This window comes from Phlebotomus papatasi, chromosome 2 (genome assembly GCF_024763615.1).
Source record: "Phlebotomus papatasi isolate M1 chromosome 2, Ppap_2.1, whole genome shotgun sequence".
Lineage (NCBI taxonomy): Eukaryota > Metazoa > Arthropoda > Insecta > Diptera > Psychodidae > Phlebotomus > Phlebotomus papatasi.
In genome coordinates, this window is record NC_077223.1 from 51,176,896 (window position 1) to 51,198,672 (window position 21,777).

The 21,777-nt window shown below is 34.4% G+C and overlaps 1 protein-coding gene across 36 annotated transcripts in view; it reads left to right on the forward strand.

Moving 5' to 3' along the window:
• LOC129801532 (CUGBP Elav-like family member 4) overlaps positions 1–21,777 on the forward strand; it is a 966,051-nt gene that overhangs the window by 713,207 nt on the left and 231,067 nt on the right. The gene's annotated exons all lie outside the window — the stretch shown is intronic.

Below are 21,777 nucleotides of genomic sequence, written 5' to 3' on the forward strand. Positions count from 1 at the left end.
CAGCACGACAAATGGAAAAAAGTTTACTTTTTCATGATCTTTTCCTTTTAACCATTATGGCCCCTACACACCAGATAAATTTATGTCCATATTAAAACGAATTCTCTACGCTTGTGTAGAAAATACTCTTCAATATGGACCTAAACTTCTTTACTATGTCTACTAAAAATATCACATACTTCAAAATTACTTTTCGAATCCCTTACAAAAATATTTGGAATAGAATAACCATTTCAATTACCTTACAAAGTCAATAAATAATTTTTGCATTCTCCAGTTGAAAATGAAACCCAAAATCTGGTAAGCTTAAGGGGTTACATGGGTCTCTCAGGTCGAAAACTAGACATTTTTTCTCATAATAATTTATTGTGTCCAAAATATTTTAGAAATTCCATCTTTTGGGATACAAAAGAGTAACTTTAGAAAAAAAAAATTAAAAAAATTGAAAAATTTTGAAAATTCGACCGTTGGTAGCTGATTTTCGGAACTATTCCTCAAAAAAACAGACCTTGCGGTAGGCAGGATTTCTCCCAGTAGGTTTATCTGAAATTAAAAAACCAAATATACTCTGTTAGAGGATTGGTTGGACCCGTGGATTAACGAAGGATTTTTGAAAAAACACAATTTGGATTTTTGGCAAAAGTTTTTGTAAAGTATCAATTTCACCCTATTTTTCAACACATTTTGTATTGTAAAAATGGTTCTGATTAAAGGAAGTGTAAATCCTGCGTTCAAACACTAGATAATACTTCTCAAAACAATTATGCAAAATTTCAGTAAGATCGGTTCAGTAGACTCTGAGTAATCTTGACTTACGCATTGTAAAATGGTGTTTTGAGAAAATCGCGTTAAAAGTTTTACAAAAATATGCGCACGCGCGGAATGCATAACTAAAACTGTTCTACCTCCGAGAGTTTTACTCTGATTGACTTGTAATTTTTAAAAAATATTTTTCAAATGTTTGTATAAAATAAAAAAAAATTAAAAAAAATGATTTTTTGACCTGAGAGACCCATGTAACCCCATAAGGTAACTAAATAGATGACTTTTCAAAACTTTATCAAGATTCAAGATATAAATACACTTTATATCTTGAGCTCAATTTAGGGTTTAAAGTACGGTTTATTAAACCAAAAAAAAACATTCAAGATATTTCAAATTATTCAAATTTTACAAAACTATATTTAGTGGGATATAATAGGGCTTACTCTTACTCTTAAAAAAATGTTCATCAAAATCGGTAAAGTAAAATTCGGGGTAGAGTCTAATCAAGTAATGACACTTTATCTTCAAAAGATCAAGTCAGATGATATTCATAAAAATCCAAAGAGACAATACGGATATGTGGGATTCAGACCTAAGACTTAGCCATATGGCTTAATTTTCTAATTTCTGATTAGTCAAGAATTATTTTAAAAAAATTGACTCAGGGTTGGATCATTGAGGACAAATGGTCGATTTTATTTTGAAAATCCAAATGCCACTTGGGATTATGATACCTTTAAGAACTGGGCTAAAGCTCTAGTCTGAAGATCGCTCAATCCTTGAACGGCATAAGGTTCAGCGGGTTCAGCTCTAAATAATTACTGAACTTCTGGGAAATATCTAATCCGATCATGTGATAAAGCTTGATCTTTGAAAACGAATGAAGAAAAGTTCAAAGGGAGTATTATTCTGTATTTGGAAACCTTGGATTTGGCTACAATTCACTAAAGTTTGACAAAAGTAGATAATGTATGGGATTCTTATTGTTTTCTTTGCATTTCAAAATTTCCAAAATAATATTTTAAACTTTAGCACTTTTGGAGCCCTATAATAACCCACAATAACGCACAATAACCCATTTTAAAAGAAATGTGATTTTTTGTATGTCTTAGGACAATATAATATTTTTTGTAATAACAATTTAGCGTAATTTACATATAATTTCTTTATAATTGTTTATTATTACTTAAACTCCACAGAGAAACCACTCTGTATATAATCCCTAGTTTTCAAGTCTCAAAATTTCTACCTTCCACCCCCGAGGATCACTTTTCTCAACAAATCTTCGTATTCTACAAGATTACTCCATAATTACGTCACGCTGTTTATTATGTCCGTCGGCCTGTGTATCTTTATGTTAACAGCTTTAGAGACCAACGGTTAACGGTTTAATAATAACGGTTCTTTAATTTCAAAGGTTAAAAAGGCCCTAGAGGAAGTATTTCTCAACCGAATAGGGCCACGATTGGCCTCTTGGAAAGGTCTTGGAATTTCTGACAATTCTTAACTAGGTCCATTCAGTTATGAAATGGTAATGAACAGTTATGAACTGACAAACAATTTTGTCCGATCTGATAAACGATAAATTATACAAAAATTATTTTGAAGTATATGCGGCCATCGCCGTCTTAGCGTGAGTTCAAATCGCAAAATAGGGTATATCTTGGAGTAATTTGTTCAAGGAACTATTGCTTATAATACAATAAATTGTAGTAGGATGGAGTCATCACTTATGAATATTATACACTTATGACAGCTGTAGAAATCTTTAATTTTTACCAAAAACTGATTTCGTAAAATTATAAAAAAAAGCAATTTGTGATGTTATTAGCAATTTTGTGATTTTTCCAAATCTATTTTAGGTAAAAATAAAAATTGAAGCTGTTCACAAGTGTATAAACGTCTATAAGTGATGACTCCACCCTACAAGGAATTTCTTAAGATACTGGTTAACTACCATTTAGCAGTATTATATTTCAAAAGTCAAACTTCATTCTTTTATTTTTTGACATTTTACCTCACAATATAGTTATAACGGCTGTAACATAAAATTGTGTTAGTGAAACATTTTCTTATGCAGATAAAATTGCAGAGTATGGTAAACTTCAATTTTTTGCGATTTAAGAGCTCAAATTCAAAAAATTTAGACAAACGCCGCACTATAAATGTTAAGCCCTACGGCCCTATCTATAACATAGAGCCTAGTTCATGTCATTAGAAATGAAGGCTTTCTAAAATCGCAAAAAGAGGATGATAGGCCAAATTCAATATTACCATTTTGAAACACCTGGGGTGAATCGTACGTCCTTTTTAAAAATCTCTAAATATCCATTCGCATTGTAAGAAAGTGGGTATAAATTGATAGCCATGGAGATACAAAAATCGTAAATTAACGAATATTATAATATTTCCGTAATCTATGATTTTTTTTCCAGTTTTGATTATATTTTGGACGTTATCCATATTGACGTTTCGTCCACATATACCATCATACTTTTTCTTTTCTAACCATTTTTCATCATAAATAAATCTTTTACAGAATTGTGCTGCAGTCTATAATTTTACATAATTGTTAAATATTTCGTAACACTTTTAGAATTCTAGAGACTTTAGAGAATTATTTAATTATTGAAGAATTTTTTTTAGAATTATAATTCACCGATTAGCTATTTCTCGTTACATTAAGCTTGAAACTTCAAGGATGAAAAGGCTAAAAAGCTATTTGAGAAACTAAACAAGAAAATCAGTCTGCTATAAATTTCCATTATTTTCTAAAAATTCCAACGCATATTCCATTGATGTGAGAGGAAGGACTAAGAATTGAGGACAATCCATTTAAAAAATCGATAAGGGTAAGGGAGGTATGATTTTCGTCCAGACAGATTACTTGGACATTCAAGAGGGGAATTTTTTTTGGTGAATGGTGTCCAATAAAAAATTCACGATACATTAATTTCCAATGATTTTCTCAGAAACATTTTTTTTTGGTATATGTGAGTCCTTCCTTTTGCCCCTGAAGCCTCAACTTAATTGCTTTCTACTCGTTGTGCCATTAAATAACACGCACTCGGAGTGACATAAAAATTCTCTCGTCGAGACGAAAGGAGATGAAGAGGAAGTCTCTGGGAATTATTCAAGGAAGATGAGAAAAAAAGGACAAAAAAGCGCGTCTCTGTAAGGGCGTTTTCTGACAGTTTATAAGACAGTGGAAATAAGAATTTCTCCATTTCTCCCCTGCTCAACAGCCCAAGATGGAGGAAAAATTAATTTACAAATGGTTTCCTGTTGCTCCTTATTTTCCTCTAAAGCTCTCCCATGACGATGGTAGGAAGACTTCTCATATGTTTGAGAAAGTTGCTTTTCTTGCCAAATTCCCAAGTGTTTGCAGATTGAGTGCAATTATCGAATCACTCGGTTTCGGTTCAAACGTATTCGGAATGTGTTGACAGCCAATCTCTTGAGAGACAAAATTCTCAAGTAAGACCATCAAGTGCACTACCCATCATCACTTTTCCCTCAGGAAGTGATGATGATGGTGGGGGCGGGGGTGGTGTTGGGGAAAGTAGAGGGGAAATTTAATAATTTATGAAAGTGTGTTCTGTGGTAAACCTCTTTAAACTCCATTGCCGTCGCTCTGACTCTGTCCATGCATTCATATGCATATAATGCCTTCCTCCCAAACATAAATACACAAACCTTAACGTAAACTCCGTTGGATAAACATGAAATTCTTGTGTGTCACAGCACAAACTGTTTACACACAAGAGGGAGATGGTTGGAGTAAGGGGACAGAAAATGAAATTGTTGGATGTGTGATATGAGATAAAACAGACATTAGTAGTCGAAATCTCTGGCCCAACTCCACCGGCACCCATTCTAACGAATTTACTCAAGTAATTTCCCATAAGACTTTCCCCTTCTCTACCAACTAAAGTGCTTCTCCGTGAAAGTAAAATCTGAATTGCTAAATTTTCAACACACTTCTGTCTTTTGGCGGCTATACAAGAGTTTCTTGGTGTGCTGCAGGGAGGCGCAGGACGAAGGGAAGTGGACTATGTTGAGTGTTCGAGACTGATAAATTCACACGGATTTAAAATATAGCGACAGTTGACGCAGCAAATTCCAACTGAGACACTGCTTTTAAAGAGCTTACACTACTTTTGGAGTTACTTCTTTCAACACAGATAACTATATAGTACGGTTTTGCAGAATTGGCACGAACCTCTGGAATAGTTGTTGTTCATCTTGAAAATTTTAATAAACTACCTACGTTAAAACATACACCAGAGACAAAATATATATCAATTAAGTAACAGGCGTATATTTGACAAATCCTGTATTAAAGTCACTAATAGTCAAAGTCACTTTTAGAGGTTTTAATAAAAATAAACAAATAAATAAGCCGAGTAGCACGTGAACACCATGGAACACCTGTGAACACCTATAGGAATCGGTAGACTTTTTCAAATGTAATTTGGATGTATCAGCCGTTGACTGATACGAGTGTTAGGGCCTTGACAGACCTGAGGATTAGTCGAGAGGCGGCTCAGCGTAATTATATTCGAAATAATGGTTAGACTTCATTTCCATCATTTTCCACTAAGTCGTCTCTCGGCTTAAGTCGTAAGTGTGTCTAGGGCATTACAGATTTATTAGCAATTCAACTTTTGCCTTATTCAAACTAGTTGGTGATCGCAAGACATTTTAAAGACGCCCTTTAAAATTTGACTTTTATATATTGTAGCAATATATGCTACTGACCTACACCAAAACGTGATGGAGTGCCCTTCATTGCCAGCCTCCCGGAGTAGAGCCCCCATTGCTTATTCCCAGTGAGCTCTCAGCTTCACGGTTGAAGGTCGACTGAGGACCCGATTCGTAATTCACTTTCGGGTGTCCATCGGACGCTCTCTACTCCATCTATCGGCGATATATTACTCTCTGAAGTTAATCGTTATAGCACCCCTCAGAGTCGCCACCCCAGCTGAACAGTGATTGGTACTGTTGGCTTAGAATAGTCTTCGTCAGGACGGGCTTTCTCCTTCCAAGTCCACTAGGCTCAACAGTCTTACTACAATACGGAGTAATTTGAAGCCAACTCATGAATTGATCTCGGACTCAACTCACAGGGCTCTGAGGGAAAATGTATTTAAACAGAAGTCTAGTATATAAGGTGAGATTCTTAATAATCTCAGCTATTATAATCCGAACAAAATCTCATGTCCTCCGATCGGCCCCAAACTTTGCCAAAATGTGTTTCGCCACTTCCTGATTACGAAAATATGGATGGCTAAAAACCGTTCCCGTCCGTCCGTCCGTCCGGCCGCTCTTTGGAATTTAATAGCTCCTAAACTAAAAGAGATATCGACTTGCGGTTTTCGGCAAAGATTATATATCGTATGAAATTTTCAACTTGGCGCATTGACTCCCCACCCCCCACCCCTCCTTCCGCCATTTTGAATACCCCCCTTTTTTGTTTTCTTAATAGTTCCGCTCCTATTGCATCGATCGGGCTCAAATTTTAGTATGGATAGCTGGGCCTTAGAGCTTTCGATTAATACCAAACTTAAGGTCCCCCGACCCCGTAACCCGAGCAAGAAGAGTCAAAAAATTTTTTTTAAAATGGCCATAACTCCGGTGCTTGGGATTTTGGTTTTCGGAATTTTGGCCCATTCGGGATTTTGACTTTCGAGATTTTGGCGTTCGGGATTTCGGCTTTCGGAATTTTGGGTTTCGGGATTTTGACTGCCCCCCTAAAGAGCTATCAAAAATCAAAACTCATTTTTTCGTTTATTTCCACTTTTTCTCATAATTAAAAAATTAATTACTTATGACCAAAAATCCATATTAGGAGCCTTCTAACTCAGGATCTCCTGAAAATATAGATCATAGTCGAATTGTTATGTACCTTCTGACTGAAATACTATGAAGTTTCATAATTTTCATCATAACATACTAAAATTTGAGCCCTATGGATGCCATAAGGGCCGAACTATTGCGAAAATAAGTAAGGAAGATCTTAGAAAATGGCGTAAGGTAGGGTGTGGGCTGGGGTACAATGCACCTGCAATATTGAGTCGATGGTGGAAAGTGGGGTAGTTTCACGCAGTTGAACTTTTTTTCAAAACCTATTTGCCAAAACCGACTTCTCATTTGCACTTACCGCCCAAGGACCGCTCTTATCAATTGCACCACGGACCCCTCTCCCCCCTTAATATGAATAGCAGTGGAAAATCAAAGTCTAGAATCAGAACATCGTAAAATTGTTCCACATCAAGCTCCAACGTGTAAGAGAAAGTACCGAAGAACTAGGAAATCAACTGTTTCCCCATGTGAATCTTCCAATCTACTCTCATTCAGCCAATGAATAGGAGGAAGGAAAAGAAATTGCCCATCGTTGAGGCAATACATCTCTCAGGGGAGAAAAACGGGCAGCGTAGGATAGGGATGTGGGGGAGGATATTCAATTGAATTAAAGCCAAAGACTCATATGATTAATTCAATGTGAAAAGATACTCAATTAAATGATAACTTGAGCGATCAGTGCGAGGGCAGAAAAAAGGTAGGTGAACAAGTTGCCCAAAGTATTGGCCAAGAGTTGGAATCCCTCAGGGAGGCAACCCAACGGCCGAGCCATTCAATATTCATGGGAATACCATGTGGAGTGTATTGGAGATATAATGAAAAAGTCTCTGGACAGAGAGCTTTCGAAAGCACATAATGGATGAGAATTGACGATGGTTAGGAATATATCGTAAATTGTTCTCGTTCCTCACTTGGTCTTTACATTCTCTTGAGGGAAAAAGGATATTGTGCTGAGGCACGAAAGTTGCCTCTAAAAAAAAAAGAAAAGAGACTGAAATTCTCCAGAAACGCATTTTATTAACACTTACAATTATTCTCGAGAATTTTCCGCTTCTTCCCATCTCTGTGGAAAATTTATAAGAATCTTTCCTCGTGGAGAGATTTTCACATACTTTTCACATTTCTTCGTTGAATTTCTTTTCTCATTTCACGTTCTTTGCCCCATTTTTTTTTTTGGGCTCAATGGCAACTTTTATCCACCCCTCTTTAGTCCCCACACTTTTGTCAGCCCGCCAAAGGGCCAAAATAGGAAAATTCTAAAGTTGAATAGCGTGTGAATAAAATAAGCAAAGAAGAAGAGAGAGAACGAAAAAAACGAGCCCAGAAAAAGAACCTACAAGATGTCGAGATTAAGGATTCTTGTATTGGGAGGAAAATTGGTGTTCTTTGGCAAAGCTAGAAGGCATACCAAAGGAGATTTTTCCAAATTCGACAACTGAAAAGAGAAAAAGTCATTACGACAACTTGACAATTTTCCACCCCTAAAACGATAAAATGATTTTCCTTCAGCTTTTTCGGTCCTTTAATCACGGCCAACAGACACGTACGGGATATTTCCAGAATCTAATTAAAATATTTTTCACACTTACTTTTTAGCCTTTCTTATACTCAAAATATATTCAATCTTAAATTTAGGAAATCTTAATTAATTTTAGTTGCTTTGAGATAGATGATACTTTTTGAAAATCTTTCGTATTCTTAGACATAATGGACATAATCCTAAATGAAATGCTGGAAAATCAATATAAAAAATTGCATTATAGTAATCATAATGTGGTGGTTACTTTATTTTTTGGTTTGGCAATCAAAGGCAGAAGAAATATTATTAGAAAAATTGAAAGAACAATGGTTCAATCATTAATTCGTTTATAATTACACTAAGACGTCTCTCGGTTAATCATCATCATTAAAATCCGTTAAAACGAAAATACAGTGCCGGCCAAAAGTTTCTTAACACATCTATGTTTGATAAACCAAGTGTAAAAAAGCATAGAAAAAATAACTTTTTAAATTTTTCTTTTTGCAACGAGTTGCTTGTAATCCATAGACGTTATTTATGCATATCAAAATAATTTAATTCATTTTGTTTCATATCCAAAATAATTGTTTTCATAGAATTGAGCATTTTTCATCGGCCAAAAGTTTTTTGACAAATTCGTAAAACTTACTCAAAATGGTCAAACATGTACAACTAACTTCTTGTAATCCAGTTATATTTTGAAATTTGGTCAAGGGACTTTTGAGCGATACTGTAGTACCTATCCAACTGATATATATAGATAACTAGTAAGTCTCAGAAAATCTCCCCTAGTAGTTTAGCCTAGCTTAGTCATTTTATCGCTAGTTTTACCAAATGTGTCTTGAATGAAATAAAGAATAACCTACGCATAAACGGTAGTATTTCAAAATTCATTAGACTGCTCTATACACGGTGATGAGTCTTTCGGAAATATCCGCTAGTTGTTCGTTCTTGAAACAAAATCATCTTTTGCAATCTTTTTAAGGAAATGATACACAGTGATTACCTTTGTACTTTCATCCGCTTTAGGCTACCAGGAAAAATTATTTTCTCTATGGGTCACCGGTGACCCAATTGTCCATAGAAGGTGGAACTGAATTTGAATAAAATTGAATTTTTATTAACAAAAAAATTATTGCAATAAAAAAATAAAAGGAATCACTTTGCTTGCCTAGTATTTTTATTTTTCCAATTAATCTATGCTTTATTGACTCCAAAAGCAATACAAATTAGTTAAAAGTACTTAAAAAAAAAAGGTTGGTATAGTTGCCCAATTGTTTAATGGAAAATTGTTGGAAAAAGAGTTTTATGTTCCATTTAAAATTTAATACAAAATGATATTACATTAATTTTCCACTCATTCTCATTTGCCAGCACACTCGAAATGGTATGGGAGTGGGAAATTAATTCAAAAGGTGTGGGTAAATGCAGATTGCCGGCATATATAGTTGTTGCATATATGTATATCAGTTGAGTAAAATTATCAAATTACTCTAATTGAAAATGTTGTAGTGTGTTCACCTATAATAATTGATTTTAGCGATCCCAGCCCTCTTCGGATGACACATTTTGGATGGTGCGGAAAAACACAAAATGGTCAGACTAATGTGGTCATTTGCATCCTCCTGTCCCCTGGGTAGGGATGCGAGAGTTGCTGATTTTTGGGGTTTGAAAATTTTGCGGAAATGTACATATATTTTGTTATAATTATATGATTTTCACAAATGTTTTGCCCAATTTTAATGCAATAATTTAATTTCAATCACATTAGTTCACGAATCATTTATTTTGATAAAATTTTAAACAATTTACCTTGCGGAACAGTGATTAGAATTTATTTTCAATGAAATTGTAATCGCAAAAGATAGTCTGTCTATTGTGTGCAAAAGAACTGTGTTCGGGATGAGTATGAATTGTATATTGGACTTCATCATTCTTCTCACTTTTTTTTATTTATGTACATATATAGAAATCTCATACACCTCTTGTATGGGCCAAGGCATGAAGAAATGCTTAGTGTTGAACGGCGGAACTCCTACAATAGATATTCACTTACACAAATTGAATTTCATTGTTGACCTGTCTGTTTATAATGTACATAGAGACAAACCCCACTTTTTCCTTTCAACATCAACCCCGTGTGCACAATCCATGCCTTTGGAAAATGCTTCAAGTGAAAAAGTACTCAATAATACAGGGGACCTTTAGGGGGTGGAGGAGTGTTGCACAAACAGGGAATTTTGCTTCAGAAAGCGTTCTCATACTAAAGACTCTCCAGGGAGATTTTAAGGGGTGGAATCCTAATTGATTTTCATCAAACAAGGGTTTTAACTTATATCTTGTACTTTCAATATGGCTCCCATTCCATACTAATAGATGCTAAATGTTTTTAAGAGTATCCTTTGTCTTGCATAACCATTTGCACAACTTGAAGACAGAGTAATATTTCTCAATTTTATGATTTCAGCATAATTCACTCGCTCCCACTACAGGGGATCATATTTTGACATACCTTCTCAATTGTAAAATTTTAAGATAATTTAGTACATCTGTCTGTCCAATTTATCTAACCATTTGTAAGTTATGATTCGGAAGATGATCGATCGCGATCATCTTCCTGAAGTGGCGGAGGATCAATAGACGTGCCCTGCTGTCCTAGACTCGCGACCACGATACGGATAAGCGGTTGAAAATGATGATGATGATAAAAAAAAATGATTCACTCATAGTAGTGGATTTTATGTGTGTTGTAGTCCATTTCCATTATTTATGATTTATTTTTTGAGTTATTGACAGTTTGATCCTTTTTAAGTTTTTTATTGGACAGGATATCGATCAAAATAGGCCAAAGGGCCAAGATCTGAGCAAGGGAATTAAAAGAGGGGAACAAAAAAAATAAAAAATAAAAAATAATTCCTCGATTAAAATTTCAGTCCTCTATGCACCGAAAGCTCTGGGAAGAAAAGAATTTTTATTCTGAATCTTCTCCCACCCGTCGACTACCGGACTATGCCTTTAAAATTTCAGTGTTTTTTGTTCAAGATTTATATACAAAAAACCGTATTTGTTTAATTCTTACAGTTTTTCATGAAACTGGAGACTACATAAAAACGTATATCTTAATCGACTCAGATCAGTTTCCATTTTTTTGATAAGTCTTGAAATTTTGGATAAATTTTTTACTAGTTTCCGATAAGGAATGCATTTTTTACAAAATAATACTTCAAATTCGAATCCATTAAAATCTAATCTTGACTAATAAAAAAAACCTTGTTAATACGATCTTGTGGACCACATTAATTGGATAGATCGAATCATTTAATTAGATAAATTGGGTTTGGCACGTACGCGATTTTAGGTCTTCGGGATCTTTTCCCATTCGGAATTTTAACTATGTGGGATTTCGACTCATTCGGGATTTTGAGTTTTCCCGGATCACGACCTATTTGGGATTTTGGTTTTTTGAGCTTTGATCCATTCACCCATCTGAGTTTCGACCGAGAACCGTGAATCCTGCGATGACTTAAAAAGTTTTAGCATTCTATAGGAAGTCTTATATCCACATCATTACTTCTATTAGGGGAATTAATGGCGCAATAGGCAAGTGCGTTGGTTCTTGGGCGGACTCGGTTTCACTCACATTGTGAGTTCGAGTGCCGCCTGGTGCAAAGATCTGAATGTCTGATTTAGACAATTTTCACATGTACAAAAACGTAATGTAATGCACCGCATTTGCGCAACAACTCCGGGAGCTTGGAAGAAGCATCCATACCACGGGAAGGCGCTCCTGAGTGGCCTATAATGGACTTAGCAGACTCGTTCAATACGGGATATGACATACGACATTATAAAACGCAGGTGTGCAAGAACCGTTGAAACCGAATAAACGTCAAAATATGTTTGTTCAGGTAGCGTTTTAACCATCGATTTACACGCTTCATTTGACATTTGTTCGGTTTCAAACGGTTCTTGCACACCTCTGTTGTAAAATGGCTACCTTGTAATACAAAACCAGAGATATTGCGTACTACGGACGGCCGGCCGGACACGAAAATGGCGGTTTATGATTTTCGGCATCAGGGATGTACAAAACATATACCCTGTGAATTTTAGCTCGATCTGAGCACTTTTAGAAAATCCGAGGATTACAATAAGTGTGATTAGAAGGAATCACACCTAAAAATTATCTCGATACGATTAATAATAATCACTTTTATTGCTCAATTGCTTCCTGCATTTTTTACAGCTCGAAAACCACAGAGGCATCAGTATATATAATCCCTCGTTTTTGAGTTATAATATGTATATAATTTCGACTTTTTACCCCCAAGGGGTCGTATTTTGTTAAAAATTTTGGAAACCTGAAGTTTCGATTTTTTATGTAACGCTGTTTGTCCGGCTGTCGCTCGCCAGCTCTAGAAGCCAAACAAACATAAAAGTTAAAGATAGAGTCTTGGTACCTTCGGAGATCCCTTCATAAGTTGACCCTATGATCATTAACATACCCCTCATTTCCCCAGAACCCTCTACTTCCCCTTCATCTCCATGTTTTCTTTTGGGAATACTCTTTTTTTTTGTTTTTGAATATGTTTTAGAGAATAGCCTGGCGGATATGTCGTCTATATTCGAAAATACCGTTATCATTCCTAACAACGCTATACAACCTATTCAACCAAATTGTATCATGTTTAGGCTTGTTGGAAAGGTATTGGAATTTACAATAAAACTGAACCGGTAATGATTACCTGTATTTTTTATCAGAAATTCAATTATGTTACTCCTAAGTTATTTTGAACAATGGTTTGAGTGAATTATGAATCGGTTCAAATCTGTTGAGAACAGGGAAAGGGTAAATAATGCGAAAATATTTATTTTTGAGATATAGCATCTAAGTGAAGACTTCAGGCATTTCGCAAAGCTTGGAACGCTTTGCCACCCCTATTTTCTCTAAATTCGTATTCATGCATAAATAAAAAGAGAAAATTAATAATACAACTAACCTCCAATTTTCGTATAACCACGTGTGATCCTAATCAGTTCTGTGGAAACTATTGGTCTGCTGAATAATTTGTGTAATTTTCCAATGGAGGGTGGTAAATTGTTTTTAATTTTGTCCATGGATAGTAGAATGGTGGACAAATGAGAAGGGAGTGCAGCATTTGGATTAAAAATAATCTTCCCAGTGTTGGCACGAAATTGGTGGTTTTGTGCGCTGTAGGGTGTTTCATTTGAAGGAACATTCCCAGCATTTATCACGATCGCTTTTCAATTAAATTTTTTATTGGACTCTTTTAGCAGAGAGCTCCATAGAATTTTATATATTGTGCTTTGCAGCATGCGATAATCGGCTGAATTATTGTTCCCCATTTGTCTTTCGGCATATAATAATTTCACATAAAAGCTAACCCCCACGCCTCCCGGAAAATTGCCATGTTAGTTCACGTAACTCATATAAAGCGTCTACTTTTTTTTTCTTTCTCTCTCTCTCTCTTTGGAGGATGGATTCCTCGCTTTTTCTGCTCCATCTTTTTTTTTGGGGGGGGAGGAGAAATCTCACCACACATACTGTACACACTATGGGATTTTACGAGCTACCCCATACTCATGGAAATAGATAGTGGATGGTCAGAATGGAAGCTTTTTGTGCCGAAAGCTCTCTCTTTCACTTGAAGCCTTTTTTACCCATCGACCCACTCGTGTCGCATTCAGAGATCCCTCTCGTCATACTTTTTTTTTAGCAAGGCGCGTCTTCACAGAAGCATCTTCAGCGAAAGAGGACTCAAATACAGCCCCGAAGACAGGAATATTATTCCCAAAGGATTTACTAAGTGCACTGCATTGTATTCACACAGACTCTTTAGCTCCGAGATGATGGAACTGAAGAGGCGGCTCATTTATGAACCATTTTTTCTCAAGGATTTGCATAAGGAATTGATTTTAATAATAAAATACCAAATTTGCAATGAGCTCTTTTTATATTCCTTTTAAATGTAAAGAAAATATGAAAAGCAAGAAAGCTTATGTATTTATTACAGTTTTAGAATAAGTTTCCAATTAGATATATTAATGGTTAAGCAAGTATGACTTTAGTTTAGGATAATGTTTTGGAAAAAGTCTCAAACTTATGACTAAAATAAAATAAAAACAGGCTTAAATGATGGCATTTCTAAATACACACAACTGTGCAATGCTCCGATTAGTTTTGGAAAATCCCTCTGCTCAATGGGTTATTTCTGAGATTAAATCTCTCCATCTGTTATAATCTGCCAGGTGTGTATTAACTAAAATAGAAAATCTGGCATATTTTCTATGTGCCAAAGTAAAAAAAGTCTTTCATCAGTAAATAAAATTTGTAAATAAATATTTAATTTTAAAGTAATAATATTCGATACTATCCGAATATTACTATTCGGTAATATTCGAATATCCGAATACTATCCGAATATTACTATTCGGTAATATTCGGATGGATCGGTAAAGTAACGATAATAGCTTGAATTTTCAAAAATTCTGGTTTTCGCATTTTTTACATCAAAATGGAGATTATGGATTAAAATATCCTAGTAAAGAAGTTACAAATTATAGGGGAGACTGGGGCACATGTAACCATTTTCGATAGATGCGAATTTGAGGTGATTTTCCAAGGACACCGTAATTTTTATGAAAATCTCTCTTAGCTAATGTTTTACCCTTGGGTATAGGCAATACATCGAAGGTAATGCGGATGCTGGAAAACAATTGAGTTTTCCATAAAAATAAAATTTGTGCCACTGTGCATTTTTCTCTTTTCACAAAATACCTGGGGTAGAAGTAAACACTTTCTGGGGAGGATGTAAACACCCTTTTTTCCACCCTTGAAATTAACTTTGCACCACTTTCGATTATTTTAATTACTTAAGAGATATATAAAGACTGCATATTTTTCAAAAAATCACGATACTTTTTACAAAGAATAATTAAAATAGCAAAAAAAGTAAAAGCATGCATATCATAGACATTTTTCAATGGAGTTTCTCCATATTTTGACATCATGTGACTTTTTATTGAACACAGCACCACCAATTTTTTCGTAGTCAATTAATTAGAAATTTCGCATGATAACAAAAAAAAAAGAAAACAAAAAGAAAGAAAATCTTATGCAAATAAAAACATATATTTTTTAAAATGTCACATAGAATTAAGTCAGGGTTTTAAGTGCAACTTTCACAGTTATTAATTATGTGTCTCAGCTCATCATTTTTATTTTTAATGGTCAATGTGTTGTAACCCTGGAATAAAAAGAAACTTGTGGTTTAGTTGGAGTCTTCTCAAAGTGTTGCATCGATATCTTTAACCGCATCACCTATATAGGAATAAATGTTTAAAACTTTGAAACAGAATAAACTAATAAATAATTGAGTATAGCCTTGATTTTTTCATTCAAAATTAAGTCAGCCAATTTCTGAATTTATTTATTCTCTTTTCGATCCTGTTAAACTAGGAATAATGCAATTACTCGTTTGGCGATAGTCCCTCATGGTGGAACCTCTTGACAAGAATTTTCGATGGGAAAAGAAGTTGAAGGGGGGTTGAATTGGTGTGGCTCTAGAAAAAAGAAGAAAAAAAAGTGGAGGGATTCGGATGAACTGTGTGGTGTGGAATTTTGTTGGCGTTCAACGTATCCATGGTGAGTCTTTGGATTCTTTTTGTTCCCTTTCACCATCGCCCATTCCTCCTTTCTGGACATTGCCAACGAAAGGCAGAATTGTCGATTCTGTTTGCAATTCACTCACCCAGGGATGGAGGAATGGATGGTACAAGTGGTGGTGGCTTCTTTTGTAGGGACAAAAGGGATTTTTCAATCTGTTGGATATGATGCTTCTGCCAGTGATCAAAATTTATAGTCACTTTTATTCACATTTTGATTTGAGTCGAGTGTCTGTTTCGCTTAAATCCCAAGAGGAATGGCGAATTCTGAGAGAGATGGGGAATCTTCCGTTTTTTTCCCCTGGCCAAAAGAAGAGTGCACAATTTGTTGTTGGCATGTGAAGACAGAGTGGTTAGTTCGAAGGGTTCTAGGAAGAAGGAAAAAAAAATACGAGAGAGACTCACACCACAGATGGACATCGATTTTGAGCTTCGGAAATATCAATAGATAGTGAAGGAGTTCATTGTCCAAAAACAGAAAAAAATAGAGTCATTCCCTTATCGAGTTTTCCTCTCCTTCGTGTCCCAACTATTCAAATTGACTCTTTTTTTTCTTTTTCTTCTCCAAATTCGTAATTTATTCTTATCACGAGGATTCCTGGAGGACACTACCATGTGTCTCTGAGCGGAATGGGCGCCAAATTGCTGATGAGAATCTGTCGATGAGTCCGTCACTTCGTCCTCTTTGGAGCCTGGGAAACAGTTTCGCATTAAATATTACAGAGAGCTACACATTTCATGGTGATGATAGGGGCAATATGCTCCACATTTTGGCCCAATTGAGCTATAAATATCAATACAGTGAAGCAACGTGTAATTATAGTTTCCGTGGTTCTACTCCATTTAGGTAATTAGTTACCTTTAATAATACAAAACTCCCTGAATAGGGGATACCTGGACTCGTATTCTCTATTTCATCTTATTGGCCCTGTTTTACTTTCTTTCCCATTCAATTATGTTCTTGTCATTACCTGGGAATATTATCTGGCTCACATATGAAAGTCATTCTCAAAGAAAAAATGTAACAGGAAAGTGTTTTGTGTTTGGATAGTATATGATATTATAACAAATAAATTTTGGATTTTACTTACTATAATTAAAATGGAAGAGCACTTGGTAATAAAGTAAAAGTAAAAGAAAGTTTAAAAGACACTCAGGGGCAAAAGGCAGAATACTTGCTCCATACACTGAGATAAAAACAGGGGTGCGAATAACTTTTTTTCCTTATAATTTTAACACTTTTTAGGTGTAGAAATATATCAAGATTTTTTAATGTTAATTTTATACCCTTCTAAGGGTAAAACCTTTTCAAAATCAACATGAATAAGCGTAACTTTAACCCCTAATACACCTAAAAAGCATAATATTTACACCGATTTCGGATCAATACTGCAGGGTAAAATAAACATTTCCGGAATGTTATTTTAACTTTTTCGGATTTCTCTCAATAAATGTAATGCAAGAGTCTCAGGTTCGAAAATCTCGAGGATTATTCAAAAATTTGAATTAAAAACATTAAGAAAAAACGATTTTTGAGGAGAAATTAGATAAAAATCTCCGTCGTAGTGTGTGTAGTGTTCGTACTAAGATGCTATAATGACTCAAGTTCGAAATTCCTCTAGGTCAGCAGAAATTTTCTGACATTAGGGTATAATAGCTTAATTTAGAACCTACTCCAAAATAGGAATTTTTCACTATTCCATATGGGGATACATAATTTTTAATTTTTCTACAAGGTATGGTCTGGAACATCTGGAACTAATAAATACAGCCTTGCTTAAGAATCTGAAAATAGCATTGCATGTCTAGAATTCTTGTTTACAGGAAGGCCAAGTTCCCCTACGAAATGTTTTCCTGCAATATTGAGCAAAGAGTTCTTAATTTCTATAACTGTTTTAATAAATAATTAATAAACATATTTTTCTGTGCAGAATTAAAAATATAGGTTTCTTTTTAATTATACTGAATTCTTGTACATTGTAAGTTAAAGCTTGAAAAAAGAGGAAAACTACTTCATTCACAACATGAAAATTATTTAAACGGCAATTTGATAAAATTCCTAGGATTCCTTTTGCAGTTCCCTGGCAAAACCATAACCTTTCAAAGCAATATGTTCTGTCATTGTGAAAAAGTTGTTCGTTTATATGAGAATTTCCGTACAAAAATGGTTCATAAACTCGCCAATATTTTTTTGTTTACAAAAAAAGTCCCGCAAATATGCTATAATAAAAAATATAAAGTTATGGCAGTCTTTTTCTCCAATTGCTTCTTAATATTGTTAATTTTTATCGATATAGGTAAAATAAAGTTTGCAAATTTATGGAGTTGTAAGCATTTTTGGGTGAGAAATTGTGAATATAATGCAATAAACTTACACCAAATGAATTGTACAACATGATGGAAGGGGTGAAGGATATGTAGAGGGAATGAGGGGTTTTTTTGGCATAAAAAATACATGGAATCAAATCATGCAACACTTGTTGAAATTTTCCATCAGTCAGGCGAGTCATTTATCAGAGCGGCGCATGTGGAAAAATCAATTTATTGATAACGGAAGAACGCCACACTTAATTACAGCAAATTGCAGCAATATACATTTTTCGGGCTAGGCTGAATGGAGACAGGACTTGTCCAACCCTCCAAATGGAAAAAGCTTTCAGAGAAATGTGGTGGTCACTTTTACCACCCCAAAAAAGCGAAGGGAAATTCTCATGCATATTTTATGTGTCCGCGTGGACGATGATGGCACCAAAATGGGTTTATAGTGGGGTGTTTTCCGAGGGAAAATGATTTTGATGAAACCATTTTACAAATGCAACCACCACACATGGGGATTTATTTGATCCTCCCATACCCATCCTTCCCCCTAAAACCTCAGTCCCCCATCACGCATTTCCAAATGGATTCCATTGAAATATAATGTCTCAGAGATACCAAGCATTGCTCCATAGGATTATGTTTAGGTAGAATTAATTTGTTCACTCGGTTCACCCCATTCACTTTTACCCCATAACAAAAATTTTTACCCAAAATTTATCCATTATGACCTAAAAACGGTGTCACAATTTTATAATGATGTGTTGTATCCATTTAAACTTTAAGTAAGGATTGAAATAATTAAAAAAGATAAATATATAAATATTAATTGAATATGTTCAAAATCATGTATATTTCAAAACCCATGAAAATGCGAATAATAATTTTAAAAAATATGTGTTTATATATAAGTTCTTCAGGCAAAAAAAGTCTATCGTTGACCTACATATTTCTGTATTAAAATTATCTACGGTGGTGGAGTAACCACTTATCGCCACTTTTAAGAAAATGTAAAATTAATTATATTGTAACCTTTGAACCCTTGTTATAAAGTAACTCACATTTGACGCAAATTTACTTAAATACATTGGCTCTAGATTCGTCAAATCAATACTCCTCTAACAAAACATTGGAATACTTTAAAAAAAAAATATTTGTATTAAGAACGCAAAAATAACCACTCTGTTGCCACTTTTTGCCACTTTTCGCTAGTTTTGTAACCACTTTTTACTACTCACTTGGAAAAGTTCAAACTCGATTAATAGAGAGTATATCCGGTGTTCGCCAGTGCAGTGGGAAAAGTAAGAGGAAAACACTTTTTTGGTCTTGCCCAGAGCTTTCGGTCCCAATATGGACCTTCTTCAGTGGCTGAAAGGGCATCAAAATTTATTTTGCAACATTTTCTTGTTTTTGCAAAGGTCATTTTTGGACAACTTCAACACTCACTCGACTAAATTGTGTTTTCGCAACTTTTCTCAGGGATCGGTCGATTTTTGTTGGTTTGGAAAATCATCACCAGTAGGATGTCAGTATGGCGACTTCCACAAACCAACAAAAATCGACCGATCCCTTTGAAAAACTGCGAAAACATAATTTAGTCAAGTGAGTGTTGAAGTTGTCCAAAAATGACCTTTGTAAAAACAAGAAAATGTTGCAAAATAAATTTTGATGCCCTTTCAGCCACTGAAGAAGGTCCATATTGGGACCGAATGCTCTGGGCAAGACCAAAAAAGTGTTTTCCACTTAGGGTGACCACTTTTCCCACTGGCGAACACCGGATACACTCCCTATTAAGAAAATCGCGCCAGTTCCCATTATTAGATCAAACCCGATTATTTTGGGTAATATTTATACAAAGAATACATTTAGTATTTCGTTTTCCTCATGATCGCCTTATTATTACTCACTTTAAATTATTTTTTCACTTTTATTTGAGAAATCAAATTATAGGACTTTTGCAGAAAGTAAACAATGCAGATTTGACAACTGAGAATCTACGAATTGGCGACAGGTGGTAAAATTTATTCCAGAATATTACCACTTTCTGCCATGTCTCATTTTTAAATAGAAATAATATAAAATGAAATAATAATTAACCAAATACAAATTTTATGTATTCTACGAATGCAATTAAATTTTGAATAGAAAAATTATTTAACCAAAAAGATACATTTTGTTCGATGAAAATTTGATGACACTTATTGGTAAAAAATAACGGATTCGATTCAGTTGCTTAAAATAATGCTCTAAAAAAATATTTAAAATCTCAAATCCAAAAAGGAATAATAATAATTATTATTAACAGCAATAAAAATACAAGTAATTTTGTGGATAATTTATTTCATAAATCGTGAAAAATAGTAATTTTAATTAAAGTGGCGAAAAGTGGAGCACTGACTGGCGGGAAGTGGTAATTCCACCCTAGTGGAACCTTGTGCAGCTTCGTATGGAAAATGATGTCCATATACTTGCTTTAACCGTCTGTAAGAGGTATCACGAGTTTTTAGAACAATTATCGGAACAATTTTATGCCATTTCTCTAAGATATGTTTTTAAAAACACCTGGAAAATCTTTTGCACTGCATTCTGACAGTAAATTAAGTATGATTCTCTCATAATCACACCTATTGTAATCCGAGGATTTTCAATAACACTATAACACCTCTAATCGGTCTTACAGAACATATTTTGAATATCATTGATTCCGAAAATTACCTATAACCAATTTCAATATGAAAAATTCCACTTTAACACAAAGCAAATTGGATGACAAATGTTCAAAATGTACGGAAAACTGCTTTTCCGTAGCTGCAACATAACGAATCTGCAAAACCTTCCTCTATGTATTTGTTCTGAGGGACAAATGCAATCAATTAATATTTGATAAAATTAAAATTTAATTTAAGTAGTTAATACTACAGGCTTATATCTTAAAAAACAATATCTAAGAGACACAAAACTTGAGTATTTTCATATCAATTTAGTCAAAAGTATTGCAAATGACTTACTGTCCAAATTTCGCTACAAAAAAGTAATAACTTTTAAGTATCCACCATGGACTTTGGTAATCCTTAGTAAAGAATAATTTGTAGTTAAAGAAAGCAATATCATAAGTCCTTTTTATATAACTTAGCTGAAAAACTTTCGCAAGAACAGGCAATAAAATTTTTTGCATAATTATCAGAATCTGAATTCTTGCGGAAAATAAGAAACATGTTTTTGATCTTTGTTTTTGATGTCGACACAAAGGCTAACCAATTAGGGATATCGATTTGAGACTACAGGTTACCCTTCCTCCCCATAAGTCTACCATGGCCTTTAAAAGGGTTTTGGTTACCAATTATTGCTTAAAAAAAAGTATTTTAAAACCTTCCAAAGCCATAAAATAGTGGTTTTAGTTACTAATAAAAAAATATTCAAGTAAATTGCATTAAAATTTATGAATTACGGAAGAAAAGCTTAACCATTTTATATAATAAACCATGATCCAAATACTGAGAACCACTTATTTGGCATTTGGAAAAGCCTCAAGCATTTTCAAAATCATGTTGAAAAAAAAAAACTTTTGCGCAGATTTTGCGGTGACTAATTCCGCAGCATCATCACCCACAACTGCGTAATTCTCC